Source organism: Coenobita brevimanus, chromosome 28 (genome assembly GCF_032717465.1).
Source record: "Coenobita brevimanus isolate Jiangsu-jjx chromosome 28, ASM3271746v2, whole genome shotgun sequence".
In the NCBI taxonomy this organism is placed as follows: domain Eukaryota; kingdom Metazoa; phylum Arthropoda; class Malacostraca; order Decapoda; family Coenobitidae; genus Coenobita; species Coenobita brevimanus.
Genome location: NC_136981.1, coordinates 34,749,475 through 34,763,407, shown reverse-complemented (window position 1 = coordinate 34,763,407; position 13,933 = coordinate 34,749,475). Strand labels below are relative to the sequence as shown.

The window sequence follows — 13,933 nt, the reverse complement described above, 5'->3', positions numbered from 1 at the left end:
CCTTTCAAAGTCACGTCCTCACGTACTTTCTGCTCCTGCTCAAACGAGGTAGAGAAGAGTTAGCTCTTCCTCGAGGAAGTCTGGGAGCCTCATTATTGACACTGATATGGGGGTTTCCATCAGCAAGCACCGGGATAGAGCCCCCGGTAGTTCCACGCCTGGCTGTGGGCGACATAAAAAAACTAAGAACGCTGGCCCACCTTGTAAATCTTAAACTGTCACATTCACAGTGTTACAGTGGAACCGTAGGAACTCTTGGGAATAAATTACATAATATAGGAATTCTGCTATCAATACATAGGCCAGACGTTATTTACTGGAGATCCGCTTGGTGGATCAACCTGATCCTCCATAGTTCAAACACCACCGCTTGTATAGAAGATATGACGGCCACAGAGTTGCCATTTACACACAGAAATCACATCCACAAACAGAAGTGGTTCTAAATTCTACTCTGCAAGCTGTCGTCTGCAGAGTAAAAGTTAATAACACAACTGTCTATATACTCTCTCTACTGTTCACCGTGTGGCCTCATTGACAGTGATGCTTTGAATTCTGTATTCGAACATTTTCCCGGGCATAAGTTAATGTTGGGCGACTTTAACGCCCATCACTATCAATGGAGTAGCTGGATTATCGATGTTTGTGGGTTGTGTCGAGTGAATGTGTGGGTGCTACTGTGTGGTCGACTGAATGTGCCCTCAGGTATCGGCTGCCGACTTATACATCTGAGTTCACATCTGAACTCTTTGCCATTGACAGAGCCCTAGACTTTGACCTATATTCTCGACATGAATTATTTGTATATTATTCAGAATTGTAAGTCAGCCCTTCAGGCGATTGCTTCTTGCTCTACCAATTCCAGTGAGATCCAGGGTAGCATCGTTAATAAATTGCATTAATGCAACAAGTCTTTCATGATGATATGGGTGCCTGGTCATTGTCGTATTTATGGAAATGAGCAGGCTGACTCACTTGCGAAGTCGGCTATGGAACTCGAGAAGACATGGGACGTTCCTCATGATCTACAGTAGAGTCTCTCTCTCTCTCTCTCTCTCTCTCTCTCTCTCTCTCTCTCTCTCGTAAAGAAATCAGTAAATCTTCTGTGGCAAGGTCAGTGGACCAGACAGAATTTACCAACTGTTAAGCTGCTCCTTGGCGACTGGGACCCTGCAAATCGTCCCAGTCGCCAGGAAGAAAGAGTACTGGCTTGGTTGCGGGTGAACTGCTCATGTACTACCCAGATGTTGCCATATATTGAAAGACGTCTCCCACCGCACTGTGACATCTGTGATGCGGTGCCATCTATCAGTCATATCATCCTGCACTGTCGGCGATTTATTCGTGAACGTGCTTCACTTATTAACTGCTGTGGCGCAGCAGACGTTCCCTTCACCCATTCCACCATCCTGGGTGATGGGGATATTGTTATGACTGATAAATTGATGGCTTTCTTGAGGGAGACCAGATTGATCAGAGTGATGTAACTTTTTCCTATGTAATTATGGGTTTTATCCAGTGTAAATATGTATGTAGCTATTGTATTATTTAACTAGGGTTGACAGTTGGCGTATTTGAAATAGTTCCTGCTTCTGACTGATCTATTTCTTATTCTGATGCCCCCAATTTTAAGTTATATGCTTCGCCTGACAGCTATCGTTGATGAATGCAAATGTGTAATATAGAAAGGTATTGGGCATTTTCAGTCGATGGTGCTCTGTTGGATGAGGCATTTCACTATTGATACATACGCAGATATTTTACGACTGCTTGTATAAGACAGTTCACGTATATGGAATAGTTCGTGACTCATTATCTTCTTTGTCAAACTGTCATATATTGATGTTCCCTACATTATTTCATATGCCTCGATCGACAATCAGCAGGTGCTGCGTGCAGGTGTGTAATGGAGAAAGACATTACACATTTGCAGTCGATGGTGTTCCGATGGTCGCGGTGTTTTTTTTTTTTCCATAATTATAAGTAAACTGAATTTTTAGTTAAGTTTCGTTATTTGTCTTTGTGTATTAGTGTAGGTCAGCGATTTTTTATTAGGGCTAGCAACGTTGGGATGATAACTTAGGATATTTTCTTTTTTGTTCAGAAGAAAATTGAAAATAAATAAATAAATGAAAAAATAAAAATAAAAAAGCGTGTGCATACATGTGAGTATGTATGTATGTATATTTACGTGTATATATAAGTATATGTATGTATATAAGTATATGTATGTGTACGTATATATATGTAAATATGTTTATATAAATAATATGGCTTAATGACCAGAGCAGTAGGCCCAATGGTCGATAACCATTAAAAAAAAAAAAAAACTGTACAGGGTACTCGTATTACATTACCTTCCCGGCATAATACAAATCGTCAATAGCAGACTATCGGAGAGAGAGAGAGAGAGAGAGAGAGAGAGAGAGAGAGAGAGAGAGAGAGAGAGAGAGAGAGAGAGAGAGAGAGAGAGATGCAAACGGGTGCGAGTACGTTTGCATTAGAGTGTGGACGCGCATTTTTCCAAAACAGAGTATATGATGACAACAATGTGAAACAGCACACAGTCACAGTTTCATAAGCCTCAGGTACAAAATTGTAGATGTAGCCTGTATACTCAGTGATTGCTTGAAACGATGTTAATCATCATATCTTTGAGGTGAGAGTCTTTTCCAGCTCACACATCAGCCTAAGGAAAATGTGTTGAATTTTTCTGCTATTATTATTATTACTACTACCACTGCTACTACTACTATTACTACTACTACTACTATTACTACTACTACTACTACTACTACTACTACAACAACAACAACAACAACAACAACTACTACTACTACTACTACTACTACTACTACTGCTACTACTATCACTACTACTACTACTACTACTACACACACACACACACACACACACACTAAGAAGTTTGCTATCATACCCATACTTTAATATTGTGCAGGCATACCACCGGATACTCCGGGCATCATCAAGGGTGCACCACCTGCTGTAAACACTTATAAATCTTTCAAACTGCCCACAATGTGGAGTCAAAGCCAGCTGAATGAACACTAACTTTCAGTATCGTGTGAGAGGCAGGAGGAAATGTCTCCTAAATTCTACGCTTTGACTGTCGGTAATATCCGTCGCGCCATAGTCTGTAGCTCTAAGATAAGTTTTCTAATAAACGAAGCAAAGTACAATGAACTGCTGAGGCCCATCCTACTGTACCTTTTATACTGGGCTGGTAATACCTGGTTGAAACTTGTCTTTCTCCTGTCAATACCATCTCAACCTCACTTCTCTCGGTAGTGTTGGCAACAGTTACTTTCAACTTTTATTCATTACGAAGATGTCTGGTTTATCGTGTTCTTGCTACCGAGAGCTTATGAAAATCCAGTTATTTTGAAGGGTTTTAAAAGTACCTTCATTAACCCTCGCATTATCCGGGGCCTTTAATGCATTAGCGGCCAGCATAGCCATGTAAGAGATTTTGATGGAAATGTACCTATCTTACCGCCTTCCGCTTGTCTGCTTATAATTGCGATGCTCATATTGCCTTACTTTGTGCTTCCCCCTTTATCACGTTTTGAAATATCCAGTTTCGTCCTTTTTGTGAGATGAATTTTTTTTAAACTTAAAGTTAGCAGAAACTCCTTGGAAAAGTGATGGGTTTAAGCATTTCATTTTTCTACATTTTTTGTTCATATCGTTTGCTAATAACTGTTTCCATTCAAACAGCCGAAGAGGCAGTTACGTATCATCTGCGTGCCAGAATAAACAGATAAGACTATATAAACGCAAATTCGCTTGAATTCACGCAAAACTTTCGTAGATCCATTGTGTGCTTTATGTCAACAGATAATCCTGGTGTGCGAAGAATTTACTTGCATATGCGTTAAAACACTAGGCCTCAAATAAATAAGCACAGTTGCGTGAGTGATGCAGTCACACCCTTCGCACATCATGTCCGTTCAACCCCTTTAATTATACAAGTAATCCTCCTCCCCAACATCATGAAATATATTCATCATTATTAGCATCATCTACAATGCACAATTAAGCATTTCTCCTGTAAATGTTTCAAACTGAAGCCAGAAAACGAACGAGAGGGAACCATTCATCCCACAGACGGTAATTACGAGACAGAGATAAAGACAGCAGACGGTAAGTAAGACACGGAAACAAAGAGGACAGGGAGTAATTACGTAACTGGAACAAAGACAACTGAGGATTATTAAGCAATGGAAAAAAAAAAAAGAACACGTGATGATAATAAGACGGATAAAAAAAAAGGCGGGGTTTTGATCATGTGTCAAGAACAATGAACCAAAAAAACAATGTATCGATGGGTGTGAGAAGGAAGTGTGAAGTGTGAGTGAAGAATGAGGAGATTTAGAGAATAGTGGAGAGTGAGGGTGAGAGTGAATGAGAGAAAATTAAGTATGAACTGTGAGAGTGAAGAATGAAGAGATAAAATGTAGCAGAGTGTGAGCGTAAGGGTGAAATCGTATAATAATGGAGAGTGAAGTGTATGGATGGATGTGCAAGAGTGCAAGAGTGAAGTGCGAAGAGATTTAGAGAATGGATTAGCGTGCGTGTGAGAATGAATGCGTCAAAATGAAGTGGGGGTGTAAGGGGAGAGAGAGATGCGAGGAAGGAAAAGAGTGTGTAAAGGAACAATCGGATATGCGTTGGGAGGAGCGGATAGAAATATGATAAGTGGTGACGTGAGGAAGTTGCATGTGTGAGAGAGAGAGAGAGAGAGAGAGAGAGAGAGAGAGAGAGAGAGAGAGAGAGAGAGAGAGAGAGAGAGAGAGAGAGAGAGAGAGATCATCTGTTTTACCTGTATAGATGATTTTGCTAAAGCAAACACCAGACGATTATGGTAACGCCTCACTCAGGTGACTTTTCATTGGTTTATTATTGCTATCTCCAGTCGATTTTTGTCAACTTTCAGAAATCATATTTTAGTGAAGGAGCTCATGAAGGCTTTATCTAATCACTTCATTTCGAAAATTCTCTCCTGATGTGCATATAATAGTCCAAAGGTAGCGAGAATAAAAGCAAAGAAGGAGTTAAGACGAGATAATTTCTTGCACTCATAGACATTAGCTTGCCAGTGCATACCTCTAAGAACAACTTGAACTACGAGAAGGAAAAATAGGAAAAAAATTGTACCTTTACCTCCATGACTAGTAAATAGTGAATGGTGAAATAAATATTTGTGTGGTGTCTACTAACGACAATAGTAAAAATAAGCATAAAACCTAAGAGACATTAATAGTTAGCCTTTGTTTGTTTTTTTGTTTTTTTGAGGGGGGAAGTAGTCCTCGGTAGTATAGTGGTTACTATCCCCGCCCATCACGCTGGAGACCGGGGTTCGATTCCCCGCCGGGGAGTATTATAGTTTGTGCTGTTCAGTCTGTTGCTGCAGTCCACCGGGTTCTCTTTCAGAGTAGCCTAGGGCTACAACTACTTGTAAAAGGCAGAAAAAAAATGTCATTGCTTTGGCACAAGTGCTGTTCAGCCATTTTGTGGGTCCGATCTTTTAGTAAACTGTTGACTGGATGTGAACAATTCCATACCATCGTGGTTTAGGTCATTAATGTGGGAGTGGGTTGAACTGATGTTAGTGGGGAAGAATCTGCAATGGAAAATCAGCAAAATAATTTCTAAATCCATCCCAGGCTGCCCAATCAAAGTGACATCTGGTCACCCTGACTGGTTCAGAACAGCGAGGATTGGGGTAATTAACGCTTGAAGTTTTGATGAAATTGTGGTTAAAAAATCCAGGTGGTGACAGTACAGCTATCAAGTATTGATCTGGGTTATTTTTCAGGAATAGGTCCAAGAGATAGGCGCTATGGTCAGGATTATCTGATGTTCTGGTGCATTTCAGATCACCAGGTCTGTGCACTCCCACAAAACCGTGTCATACGCTGCAATGATCTTTACTCTTTCTCTGGCCTTATCCCAACGACACCTCTCACATTTTCCCCTTCACTGTTACCCATGTTTTGACATTTTCCCCTTCCTCTCTCTCTCTCTCTCTCTCTCTCTCTCTCTCTCTCTCTCTCTCTCTCTCTCTCTCTCTCTCTCAACCAGGTGCTGGAGAGGAACGCCTTTATGTGGTGGCACCGATGTAGTCAAGCTTATCCACACACCAATGATACAGGCTTCCCTTTTTTTTCTCTTTCCATTCCCTGGAAGAAGGATAGAGATCTGCAGGAACCCACTGAGCTCATGTTAAGATGAGTTAGGGGTTGGAACTCCTATTCCTGGGCCCATGATTTGTGAAGGAGTTACTTGTCATAACTGTACCATCTTCCCTAATTCCCTTTCACCCTGATTTGATCATCCATTTCACATTTTTTTCTACTTTTAGAAGACCCTGATAGTTGCAACGGCCAGCCCACTGATGCGTTAGTCTCTGCGTGTCGTTGTAACCAGGAGTGACCTGGGCTAGACTGGTGGATTCTTCCCTGTCTAACTGGATGCTAGACTGTGTTTCCAAGGGGTTTGAGTTATATTCACAACGATTCTAAAAGTGGCAGTTTTATTAATATCCGAAGATTCTTTACAAATAAGAGAAATGTCTTCAGGTCATTAGACCCTGCTTTTCCTCTTTAGGCTAAGGGCGCCTAAGGGTCTGACAGTAAGTAGATTGGCTGTTTTAATTTCATTATATATTTGTTTTCGTCTTTCTTTCTAACTCTCAACTCCCTCTCTCTTCTCTAAACCATGTAAGTTTATCAAATTCCATATTTTCTCCTTTCACCTCTCCCTTCCTCTTCATCGTCGTCCTAGCCATCAGCATCATCATCTTCATCGTCATAAACATCATAACCTTCAACGTCATCAGCATTGTAATTGTCATAATGACTCCATTTTTTACAATTTAGCTGGGCAGGTAGGACCCAGAAATGAGAAAAGGAAACCATAAAAGATCAATCAGCAGAGTGGCAAGTGAAATGAACCAGACATCCAATCACTCAGGATCAAAACCTTTCAATTTCACATGCCATCTTTGCTACTACATAATTTTTTGACCCGTGACTGAACAGATGCCTGTTGGTCTAATGGGGGAAAGGTCCTCCAGACGGATGGCACCCATAAAGGTGTATGTTCGAGGAGAAGTTGGGATTTATTACTTACGTGAGGCGACTCAAGGAAGAGCTATTGGTCACCTTTGCTGTAAATGTTGAGACTATGTAGTCTAGCCCAAGTCACTATGCTCCTTATGATGGGACAAAGGACTGGATGATAGATGGATGGATAGCTAGACACCGAAGGACTATGGCTCCGTCATCCCCGCTCTGCCTTCCTAGCTCCTCTTTATATCATTCCTGCAAGTCTTTATATGCCTCTCCAATTCTCTTCATATTTTCGTTGCTCACGTTCACCTGAGTACATTTTCTGTATTTATTTTTGCTACTTCCGTACTACTTATTAGGACTAGGAGAAAATGTTCGAGTTGGTGGAGTTTGATGTAACGTATTCAGTTCCTTTAAAGCTACCAAGAAATAGGATTGGTGAATAAAAGCCTCAGGAGATTGCATTAATAAAATAGTACATTCTTAACAGCACTCAAGGAATTAATATCTCTTAATCACTAGTCTCTCTCTCTCTCTCTCTCTCTCTCTCTCTCTCTCTCTCTCTCTCTCTCTCTCTCTCTCTCTCTCTCTCACCTGTGCATTCTTTGACCGTAAGGCCTACACTTTTTTTTGCCTCTTAATCCATCATTGTTTTCATTATCTTTTTATGTCCTCATTTGTTACCTACTCTCACTCTTCTTCAACACTATTTTCATTTTTTCCTTCTTTGCATGTAACGCCTGTTTAATTGATATATTTTTCCATCCGCCTTCATTATTTTATTATTTTCATATTTTCCCACAATCTATGCAAGTTGATCACATAATTTCTGCCCTTCCTCTCATTTTTTGTGTCCCTCCCTGTAACTTACGAGTATATTCTATTCACCTTCCATCGTCATTTATATTGTAGTTCCCTCCGTTCCGGCTCGAATGAAAAATCTCCTTACCCATTCTTTGCCTTCCGCTCGCTTTTTTTCTCTTTCCATACCCTACTTGTAACTCCAATTATCCGTCTGTCTTGCTTTTTACTTTGGTTGCCTTCTCGGTATCTTACAAGGAGGTTCACCTCAAATTTTATCTCATTTTTTATCTTTTCATTCTCCCCCAGTAACTCTATCCAGTTTGCCTCCTATTTTCTTGCATGATTTCTTCACTTATTTTCCGTGTCGTATAAAACTCACTTCACCCTTTCTCTGGTTTCCTCTCGCTTCTTTTCATTCCTTCTCGGTAACTCTCAATCGATTAATCTGTCCATCGAACTTCATGTTTTTGTTGCTTTCCTGTGGCCTCCTATGAAAGTTGTTCTGTACACTCTTTCTCTGCATTCACTTTTTTTCTTTTCTGCTACTCTAGTGGATTTGCTGTAACTGGGAAAGGTTCCTAATCCCTTTCGCCTCAACTGATAGCCAAAAGTAGGTAGATTGGAAGGTTGATTAAAAAATATTATTCAACATCCCTCTTCATTCTCCATAATTTGGCTGCCGTCATACCGTGCTGTTGGCTGAACAAGTTTCTCTCGCTCTTTGTTTACATTTCCGTTAATCCCATTGAATTTATTTTTCCAGTTCCCTGTATAAATCAGCTGCCTTCCTGCGGCCTCGTCCACAAGCTGCCCTTTATTCCTTCAACAAGACGGGGAACGGTGGGGAGGGGAGGCTTCTAGCTCTTAAGGGAGAGTATATTGCAATGATGTCCTACGATCCCGTCATTCCCCATCACGGCTTCCCCAGCGTAGGTGATTATGCTTGATATTTTCCAGTTTCCATGAATCACCCCACATAATAACGTGACTTGGGCGGCCATTACCGTACGGATGCTTATTACTGGTGTTTGTGTATTCGATACTTCCTTCCCTCAGGCGGGGAGCGGCATTCTCTGCGGCCAATTATCGGTTTATTCTCCGTTTCTAATTATCGGATATCCAACCCGCAGCATGACAGTATGAGTTACCAGGGGCTGCTTCTTCATGAACTGGGGAGGCTTGTGATACATCTTCTTTTGTGATTTGTGTTGTGTATTATTCCTTAACACTCAAGTTTATATACAGTATCGACATAATTTTCATAAATTTACGTAGAAGATATTCAGATGCTTCGAAAATCAATCCCTGAGGAAGAGGAGCCACGGGTTCTGAGCCAACCAAAATACGTCCCTCATTCACCTTATCACACACCTACTCACTCACTCCTTTGTACCGTACACAAAGACCCTCGCGTCCTCTCCACTGCACCACAACCTTCACCACTCATATCTTTCACATTCAATTACCCACACTTTGTCCTTTCCTCATTTAAACTCTCCCTCTCCTCTGATCCGGCATTCAGCTTTCACAGGACATAGAGACTAGTAAATGACAAACGTAATATCTTCAGTTCCTACATCCCTACCCATGTATAATAAATCAGCACCACTTTCATCCCAAATGCACGCTCAGATCATTTAATGAAGCTCTCCTCTTATTGTCTAACACTGGAAACAAACATGGCATATTCTGAGCATACAGGTATCATACGTGAAACCGTCGTTCACCTTCCCTTGGCAACCAATCTATTCGTACACAACATCATCATCACCACCACTACCATCAGCGTTTCCCACTAAATTGTGTGGTCTCAGTGCTTTCTACTTTGTACAAGTACTTGTAGCCCCAGGTTTATCTGAACGTGAACCCGGTGGACTGCAGCAGCAGACTGGACAGCACCAAAACGTGATCCTCTCCGGCGGGGAATCGAACCCCGTTCTCCCGCGTGACAGGCGGGGATACTTACCACTGTACTACCGAGGACTGTTTTTCCCCTGGACTGAAAACTAAGACACCCTATTAATGTATCTCAGGTTTTAAGCTTTTTTATTTTTGTTCATATCGTTAGCAGACAGGACACAAATATTTAGTTCACTATTCACTTTTCACCAGTCATGACTGTAAAGGTACGATTATATTTTTCTACTTTTCCTTCTAGTAGTTCAAGTTGTTCTCAGAGGTCAGCACTGGCAAGATCATGATTGTCTCTGAGTGGAAGACGTTATCGCGACTTAACTCCTTCATTGCTTTTATTCTCGCTACCGTTGGAATATTTTATAGACACCAGGAGAGAATTTTCGAAATGAAGCGGTTAGATAAAGCCATTATTAACTCCTTCACTACTATATGATTCCTGAAAGTTGGCAAAAATCGTCTAGAGATAGGAATAATAAACAGATGGAAAGTCGCCGGACTGAGGGGTTACCATAATCGTCTGGTGTTTGCTTTAGCAAAATCATCTATACAAATAAAACAAGTAATCTCTCTCTCTCTCTCTCTCTCTCTCTCTCTCTCTCTCTCTCTCTCTCCATTCTCCTACCAACACACACAACCTCTCACGCTCTCCCTCCACATACCAACGTATTCCTCTAACATATATCACCCATCAGCACAGTACCATACCCATCTCACACACCAACACACACCCAAACCCACTCGTACTCACCAACACACGTCCTTCCGCCTCTACCAAACAAGCCTCTCCATCCTAAACAATCCTCATACCATCACCGCCCTTCATATCACCACGAAAGCACACCTGTCTCACCATATCAAACATCTTGTACAATCACGTTTGCAAAAATACCATCATACATTACCAAAGACACATCGCTCCCCCCCCCCACACACACACATACAACTTCCTCACATCACCACCTATCACACTTCTAATCGCTCCTCACGACACAAAGCCCTCACACGCTCTCTTCCTTCTTCACGTCTCACTCTCATGCATGCTTACACTCCCACTTCATTTTAACGCATTCATTCTCACACTCTCACGCTAATCCATTCTTTAAACCTCTTCGCACTTCGCTCTTGCACACCCTTACACTCACTTTACGCTTTATTTTCGCGATTTCACCCTTACAACACTCTGCTACCCTTTATTTCTTCATGCTTCACTTTCACACTTCGTAATTAATTTTCTCACATTCACTCACCCTCACACTCCACTATTCTCTAAATTTCCTCACTCTTCACTCACACTTCAAGCTTCATTTTCACATATTCACCCTTACCCTTACACTTCACTACCTTCACCCTTCATACTTTATTTTCACACATTCAGTCTCACCGTCACATTCTACTATTCACTTAACTCTCATACCTCAGTCTTCCACATGCATACACTAAAACTTCACACTTCATTTTCACACATTCACTCTCAACCCCATACTCACTCCACTGTTCTTTATCCCTTCTCACAACTCACACTTCACACTTCTCTCTCACACCCTTTGATAAATTCTTCAGCTGACATTCCACATTTCTCTCATCTCACTCTCACATTTCATACTTGATTCTCACGCAGTCATTCTCACCCTCATCCTTGACTTCAAACTCAAATAATTTTTTCATCTCTCTCTCTCCCTCCCCCCCCCACCCTTTATCTCACGCTCTTTTCATTCCTCACTTTCAGTGCTCTCTTCTACCTTGCTCCCTGCCCAGAACGCTTCCTCAACACCATTTATTTTACACCTTCAAGTCACCTTTTCTTCCCTATAGCAAGTTAATCACCTGCCAGTTAGCGCAGGATTTGGCAGCCAAGTCCTTGCAGCCTGTAGTTACTCTTGTTTTGTTTGTTCCTGTCCCTGAAGCCATCTCATCACTACGAGTAATAGCTCCTAAGCTGGTGTCTGTTTATAGTCTTGTTTGTGTTTCATTCTTCTTGTCACTTAATCACCGTTTCTTCATTTCCGTCTGATAGTATTATCACTACCTGTTGTCTTTACTCCCACTGCTTAATATCCTTCCATTGTCTTTGTTCCACTCACTGAATTACTGCTTACCTTCTATGTTTCCGTCTCTTAATAACCGTCTGCTGTCTTTATTTCCCTCTCGTAATTACCGGTTCCGGGCTAAATTGCTCCCTCCAGGTCGTATTCTGGATTCAATTTCATAGATGCTGTGATGGAGTTTGATATAGATGATGCTAATCATGATAAATATATCATAATCCTCCATCCAATATATTACCACTATGCCGGGAATCGAACCCGGGACTCTGACGTGAGAGCCAGGCAGCAATCCACTCCACCACGACCCGGTAAAAGGGATCTCACATTGTCACAGTCTTGTACCCAATATCCCTCCGCCCCCACTGTGGGCCTGAAAAGGGTGAGAGAACCCCCTGGCACTCTGGCAAGTAGATGCTTTTAATCTTTTCCAAGCACTTACGGCAAGTCAGAATGAATTGAGAAACCCAGTATGGCGATAGCCTACTATCATGAAACGACTTTTTTACTTCCATGTTCACTTCCCTACTTCTTATTTTTGCTTTCAAAGAACCAGCAATCTTTCTTTCCTGTTGTACCCTTTCAAGCACTTCATCCTCTAAACTTCGATCCTTATTCATCACACTACCCAAGAGCTTAAATACACTCACATTTTCAATTTCCTCCACATCGAACTTCACTGTGCATTCAGTGATCTCATTTCTCTCGAAAACAACAACTTTACTCTTCCCTACATTCACCTTTAGACTCCGCTTCTTACACGCTCTCCTAAACTCTTTCACCAAGCCTTGCAGTTCTCCATCGTCTTCACTTAACAATACAGTGTCAACTGCAAACAACAGAACAGGAAGTTTCCACATGCTGCAATATCTCATTATGGCCGCATATGCTGCCCTACCTTATATCTCATTTATAACTCCATCCATATACAGGTTGAACAACCATGTAGACATGACACATCCTTGTTTTAATCCAACATTCAGTTCGCCACTCTAAAAAACAGCAGTGTAATCAGAGAGCGCATACCTTAGCTAATGTAAGTGCCGTTAAAAAGGATCTGGATCTGGATCTGCGGAGACATTGTGTAGAGTACATAGGAGCCAGATCCGCCCCCAAATTTAATCAATTGTTCCTTGACCCATGACCAACTCCCCCACAAAATTTTAATGAAGTTCATTGAGAACTTTTGGAGATATTTTGCGAGACACATAGGATCCGGAACCGGATCTGCACCCAAATTTAATAAACTTCTTTCTTTGCCTATGGTCCACCCTTCCACAAAATTTCAGCGAAGTTTATTGAGAACGTTTGGAGATATTGTGCGCGACACATAGATCAGCCCCCAGATTTAATAAGTTCTTTCTTGGTCCATGGCCCACCAATCCACAAATTTTCGTTGAAATTCCTTAAGAACTTTTGAAGATATCGTGTGGACATACAAACAAACAGATTAAACTGCCTTAGGTAGGGCGCGTGCCAAATGGGTCCCCCTTTCCTCTTCCCTCCCCTTTCCTCCTCCTTATCACCCCTCCTCTTCCCCGCCTCTTCATCCTCTCTCTTCCCCCTTCATCTCTTCCCCCTTCCACTCTTCTCCCCTCCCCTCTTTCCTCCCTCTCCTTTTTCCTCCCTCCCCTCTTGCCCCTCCCTTGTCCCCCCCCCCCGCCTCCTCTTCCCCACTTGCCGGACGGATCCGATTGTGTCGGCTTAGTTTTCACCAGCGTGTAGAAAGTCATTTGTCGAAATTTTCCCACTTCATTCCGAAGCAAAGATGGGGTTAGGAAGCTAAAAATTACATTGTCAGGTGAGCCAGACGTTTCTCTTCAATTTGTTTGAAAAAAAATCGATTTTCGAAATCTGAAAAAAAATAGTGCCTGGGCCGGCCAATGGGTCCCGATGATTTCCAGACCCATGGCCATTGAGGGGTTTCAACCCTGCACCCAGTCCAGGGCCTTTGACCAATTTTGATGAAAAACAATAGTCTTCCAGAGTTTATGGATATCTACCTTATGATTTTTGTTACAAAACGACTGGTGCAAAAGTGTTACATGTATAGAGCAGACAAACAAACAGACGGAC

At 41.8% G+C, this 13,933-nt stretch overlaps 1 non-coding gene across 1 annotated transcript; it reads right to left on the bottom strand.

The window, feature by feature from the left end:
* Nucleotides 1-9,809: 9,809 nt before the first annotated feature.
* On the bottom strand, nt 9,810-9,881 carry TRNAD-GUC (transfer RNA aspartic acid (anticodon GUC)). The gene has a single exon. It is a non-coding gene; the product is annotated as a tRNA-Asp (tRNA).
* Nucleotides 9,882-13,933: the final 4,052 nt, after the last annotated feature.